Below are 6,000 nucleotides of genomic sequence, written 5' to 3'. Positions count from 1 at the left end.
ATAGTCCTTCGGGAGCTATTCATTAAGCACCTGAGAGCCTTGTTATTCGTTCATAGTTTAAGGTTGTCAATATTATAGAATAACAACATACAATAAAGTTATTCGAAATGATAGATTGATGTTTTTGAATAAATGTACAAAGTACATTATTGCATACTGTCATCTACTATGTACTCCCAGGGAGCTGTTCTATGGGTACATATAACGTAACACAATTTGATCATGAAGAGAAATTTGTCTGGATTTCTGTGGAATAATCTGTAAAATAATACGATATAGGAGAATGAGGCAAAAGTCCGTTACAGGCGCCAAATCAGGATATGAAATTGATTCGTATTTTTACTAGATCAGTCCCCGAGGAGTGAACTTAAAGTATATATATAGAGCGATGGTACTTTCTTTATGTTATGACTGTCATTCAGTCTAAAGATAATCCAGTGGATTATTCACCACCATGATCAACTTAAAAACATCATCTATATGAGGATGGCAGAAACGATAAGCTGACAGTATGTTCTATCTAGAATTGGGGTGAAATACGACGTTTAATTGAATACGCACTTCAATAGAAATACCAGTATATACTCCTTCATTAGGAGTAGATTTAGAGCAACAATATTAATTTGAAGGTGTGCTTTTTATTACTATCTAACAGCCCAACATATATCACTAAATGACCAATCGAAGTGTAATACTACAAGACTAGCCCCCTGCTTGTGGTTAAGAAGTGTATATACGCGTCTATATTAAAAGACGAAGAATAACAGGAAGCCTCGAAGGACACTTACCATATAATAAAAAATACGGTTGGCGGTCTAACTACCGAGGAATCAAGCTGTTGTCCATTCCAGGAAAGGTGTTTAATCGCATCCTGCTGAACCGAATGAAAGACGCAATACTACCAGCATCACCGTGACCAACAAGCCGGCGTTTAAAATGATAGATCGTGCCCGGATCAATGCGCAACCCTGCGAATAATTCTGAAACAATCTCTGAAGTGGAATTAGCCATTGTATGACAACTTTATCTACTATGAAAAGGCGTTCGACAACGTTGACCGGGAGTCCCTCCGGAGACTTCTGAGGCACTACGTAGTGCCAGGAAAGATCACCAACATCATCAGGAAGTCTTATGAAGGGATGACCTGCATAATTGTTCATGGCAGACAGCTCACGGACGCCTGGTTTGAATCGGAGTGAGGAAATGCTGCTTATTCTCACCTTTCCTGTTCCTGCTGTCCATAGACTGGGTAATGAAGCCACCAACGGAGCAAAAGCGGAATGGAATTCAGTAGAAACTCTGGAAACAGTTGGAAGACCTCGACTTTGCCGATGATATGGCTCTTTTCTCCCACACCAAACAACAGATGCATGAAAAGACAAACATGGTAGCGGACAACTCAGCTAGACTGGGACTCACGATCAACAGAGGGAAGAGCAAGGTATTCAAGACCAACGCATCCAACAACGCACCCATCACAGTCCAAAGTGGGGCGCTGGAGGAGGTGGACAGCTTCACCTATCTCGGAGAAACGGATGCAGATGTCAGAACCCGCATCGGTTAAGCACGGGCAGCCTTCCATCAGCTGAAGAACATCTGGGGATCCAGCGAAATTGCAAACACCACCAAGATTAGGCCCTTCAATCCCATCTTGAAGCCAATACCCCTATATGGAGCAGAGACCTTGAGAACAACTGTCACCACCATAAAGAAAATACAGGTCCCTATTAACACCTGCGTCATGAAGATCCTCAAGATCCGCTGGCCAGACAAGATCTCCAACGAAGAACTAAGGAGAAGAACAAAGCAGCAGCCAGTTGAAGAAGACGTCCTTAAGAGACGTTGGCGGTGGATACGCCACACCCTTCGCAAGCCTGCATCCAGTACGACAAGGCAATCTCTCGCACGGAACCCCATAAGGAAAATGAAGAGAGGGCGGCATAGAACACCTTGCGCCGTGACCTGGATGCAGATGCTAAGCAGATGGACCAAACATGGGGGCAGCTGGAAAGAATCGCCCAGAACCGAGACGCCTGGAGAAGGCTGGTTGCGGCCTATGTCCCAGACGCGACCACAGGCGAAAATGAGATAAGATGAGGCGGTCTATACATTCTCCTGTAAAAGCCTCCGCGGCCAATACTAGTGGTATATTCAGTTTAACAATATTTATTTCGGTGTGTTTATAATGTTTATCGAGTATTCCAAAAAACAATTCTTTGTTTAATGAACTGATTTAACCCAATGCTACCTGTTTAAAATAGATGAACTCGCTTCCGGGTCACAAAGACTTAAAATAGCAGATTTGGGTCGAGTCAAGGAATGAACGTAAAACCGTTTGAATATAATGAATATAATTTGATCACTGATAAAAAGTTGTTTTTATCGTTATGAAAACTATCGATACAGAAGCAATCAATAATCACAAGTTCTGTTTTAAAGTTAAGGGACATAGAAGCACACAATCTGTTAGAAAATTGTTGTGTGTAACCTGGCGAAGTTATGCAGATTTGCTCCCCTTGATTTCAAAAACGATCGCTTTTGTTCCTGTTTTGATGGAAAGATGACAATTGATCAAACAATTATTTAAAGAGGTACAATGTTTACACCCACAAAATATTTTATGGCCCCCAGTCTATACTGGGGGACATATTGTTTTTGCCCTGTCTGTTTGTTGGATTGTTTGTTTGCGTCAAACTTTAACATTGGTCATAACCATCGTACGATTCCCTTATTTCGAGCATGACCTAATTTCGATCACTTTGTTTACATTAAGAACGCGGCTCATGTGATGATGTCACATGCATGCGCTCTGAGTATTTCGTTTTACTTACATAACTACGCTTAAAAATAATTGCAGACACGACTAAAATAAGGTAAAAAACAGTTTAATTGCATTTAAAAATCTTACTTCAACTGAAATAATCCAAATGTATGCCTATTCAGTGCTAGCTAAAGAAACTTCAGCGTACAGTTTATATAGTATTGACAGACATGTACGCTGAAGCTAACCCCATATCGAAAGTCAACCAGAGTCGTAACATATTTATGTCACGCTATAAATCAAAGAATGCTCATTTTCTTGGATACATTTCTAGATATATTGGTGAATGAATATAAATTACTGCATCGAGGAATATCTTAAGGTTCAAATGTTTCGAATGCATCTTACAATAGATGAAAATAACTCTCATCAGTCTGAAATTCACAATTTTGACGCCATTGTCGCTTTGTCACGTGACGAGTTTTCATTTGGATACTTTTGGATCGACCTTGACATTTTATGCTGAAATGGTAAACATTACTTTCGTTTTCTGAAATCTGTTATTTGTGATTAACAACTTACTTCTGGTGGATTATAAGACTGATTTCAGTGTAAATCAGGTACTTTAAAATAATATTCACGTTGAGTTTGTATTTACACTACAATTTGTTTACAAAACAAGCAAGAATAATCTTAAATACCGAAAAATGTCATTCTGAATTTGAAAACACCTGAGCACATGGTATGTTACTAAAAATAGAAATAAAGTCATATGACCGTGAAATCTCGGGAGATTCGCATTTCAATGAAGTCTGTTACATCGCAGTTTTTCTCGATATGTAAGAGCAAAATAGATAAATTTTAAATGTTTAAGATAGTATTTTGGGAAAGAATATATAATTTAAATGTGAAAAATGTCAATTGTTCCGATCAAGTGGTTGATTTGGACCAATAACTGCATTTAAAAGCTGTTTTGAACCGGTCTTTGTTAACTGTCAACTTTTCGGGAATTTCTGGTTGACTTTCCTAATGGGGTTGGTCCATAACTATAAAGTCGCGCCAGTCAAAAATCATAAAAAGCGACATTTAAAGGTATGGTAGCCAGAACTAATTCAGTGCATTTTTTTCGGTTCTCGTCAACTTGAACATATATAGATAATTTTTGGTCTGCGTCCTGTACGCATAGAAATTGCAGAGGACACAGACATTTGCTATATATGCCTCCCGCGGACGCACAATCCTAAAAGTGTTAAAATTATGATACTGAAAAATATTTCGCGAACGGAGAAAAAAAATTAAAACCAAAAAACTTGCACATCAACCAAAAATGGCCACCATTTTACTTTAACTATTGCGCAATCAATAATCCGGGTCATTGGAAAGCTTAATTTTGTATGCAACAATAGGAAGTGTCACGGGTTGCATACACTACGCGACCCATGATTTTTGCCTAATTTGCGAAGTCAAGGCGGGCATTTCGATTTTTGGGTGGAAAATCACTGCGATTTCACGTGACTCGTCACTCCGATGTCGCGCGAGAGCAAGATAATCTTCGCGCTAAATCCCCTCAATGTTGTGGTGATTCGCTGCGATTCGCCGCAATTCGCCGTGATCGCAGTGACAACGATGACTCGCCAATTCATGCATAGAAACCGAATCGTATCTATAACTTTATACATGTACGTAACGCTTCTAATGTTCACAATTATCCGATAATCTATATCAAAAAAATAATCTTGAACATTTATGTCGGATAATATGTTTGAGAATTTCATTAAAACAACCATATGACTACGCCATTTTTCAGAAGTGTAAAGAGTACAGCGCATAATGTGGGACACAGCTTTCATTGGACGAGCGTATTTAAATTTAGATTGATACAATACGATCTTACAAAAAAATGTTTTATTGCGTCATACGCCTTCATGTAAAAAACGTTTCCCTTCTGGAAAATGTGCTATAAATGCATAATATTATCAAAACATTTTTTTCACATGTAATATATACAAATATACCATAAGTATAAATGTTCCGTTAAATTCCCAAATGAGAATAAAAATTTATAATCCGAAACACACATCCGATGTTTTAATGTTAACACAACGTTTACAAATGCTTTCAATATAGTCATAATGTATATTTCCCGACAAAAGAGCGCGAAAATTATGCGGCAATGTACAAGGTCAAGGTATACGAGTTTGCAAGTATTGATTTTTTATACAAACTGCGTAGCGCAGAGAACATTGAATTCTGTTGATTTCGGTTAAATGTTTCTTTGGTATTTTTAAAACAGTTATATCGCCAACAATTTGATATTTCTTTTAAAGTCAATTCAAATCAAACACGCCGTATCCGTATCGTTACTGATAGAAGTAAAACATAATACTTTGACTTGTATAGTTTTTTTGTTGTGAGAGACCATCTGAGTAAACGTCGAAAATTATATCCAAACTGTTATTTTTTGTCAATGCCCTTTGATCCATTATCGCATTTAATTGGCAGCACCATCCTGTTGTTTCTGTGATTGTCACATCTTTTCACAGTTTGAACACGTACAAAGAGTGCCAATTAGACACTTGAACAAACACTATCACCCGCTGGACAGTACACACTAAATAATCAAATGTTGAGTCTTTTTTGTTTTTGGTGTGAAAACCCAGAGAAATGCATGTACATTATACATCATCATAAATTTATTGAACTCTGCAAACGCTAAGTGCTACGTTGATATACTCGTGTTTTTTTTTCAGCAAAACAAACAGAATGATTAATGGCTTTAATATATAGGCAATGATGTAATAACAACAAATTATTTACCACGATGTCATAAAAACATGTACTTAAAAATAGAACAGTAATGTATTTCCGATTTCCGGCTTATCAAGCATTGTGAATGTATGTACAACGCTCGGAAAGTAACGCGAGTAACACGAGTTATCCGCATTGGAGCCTGAAACAGAAAATAAATAAGTATAGCATTTTTTAGTCCAAATAATTAGATGTAATCTACCGATTACATTTAACCTTTAAATGAAAGTGTTACTTAAACAATTTCCCGCGTCTTAAGGCGCGAATATTTTGCTAAACACTGTTAACAAAAGGGCTAGATCTACACTTTATAATTCTTAATGAAATGCAAAAATAAGTATTAACATAATTAATAACGTCAATTAACACACACGGTAATTTCAAAGTTTAAATGGAAAACTTATATCATATTTCTCGTAAATTACCAAATT

The 6,000-nt window shown here is 37.3% G+C and overlaps 1 protein-coding gene across 4 annotated transcripts in view; it reads left to right on the top strand.

The window, feature by feature from the left end:
- Positions 1–6,000, top strand: part of LOC127880871 (ribonuclease Oy-like) — a 54,258-nt gene that overhangs the window by 4,389 nt on the left and 43,869 nt on the right. Inside the window, exon 1 of one of the 4 annotated variants that reach the window (XM_052428339.1) lies at positions 2,495–2,591. The exons of 2 other annotated variants lie outside the window; for them this stretch is intronic. The gene's annotated coding sequence lies outside the window, so the exon portion shown is untranslated. Of the gene's footprint in view, positions 1–2,494; positions 2,592–2,782; positions 2,874–6,000 lie in introns of those variants that run through there. One more of the 4 variants, XM_052428341.1, reaches the window with a different exon arrangement.

The sequence above is a fragment of the Dreissena polymorpha genome, chromosome 5 (genome assembly GCF_020536995.1).
Source record: "Dreissena polymorpha isolate Duluth1 chromosome 5, UMN_Dpol_1.0, whole genome shotgun sequence".
NCBI classification, from domain to species: domain Eukaryota; kingdom Metazoa; phylum Mollusca; class Bivalvia; order Myida; family Dreissenidae; genus Dreissena; species Dreissena polymorpha.
Note: the sequence above shows the minus strand (reverse complement) of the source record. Positions and strands in the feature narration are given on the sequence as shown.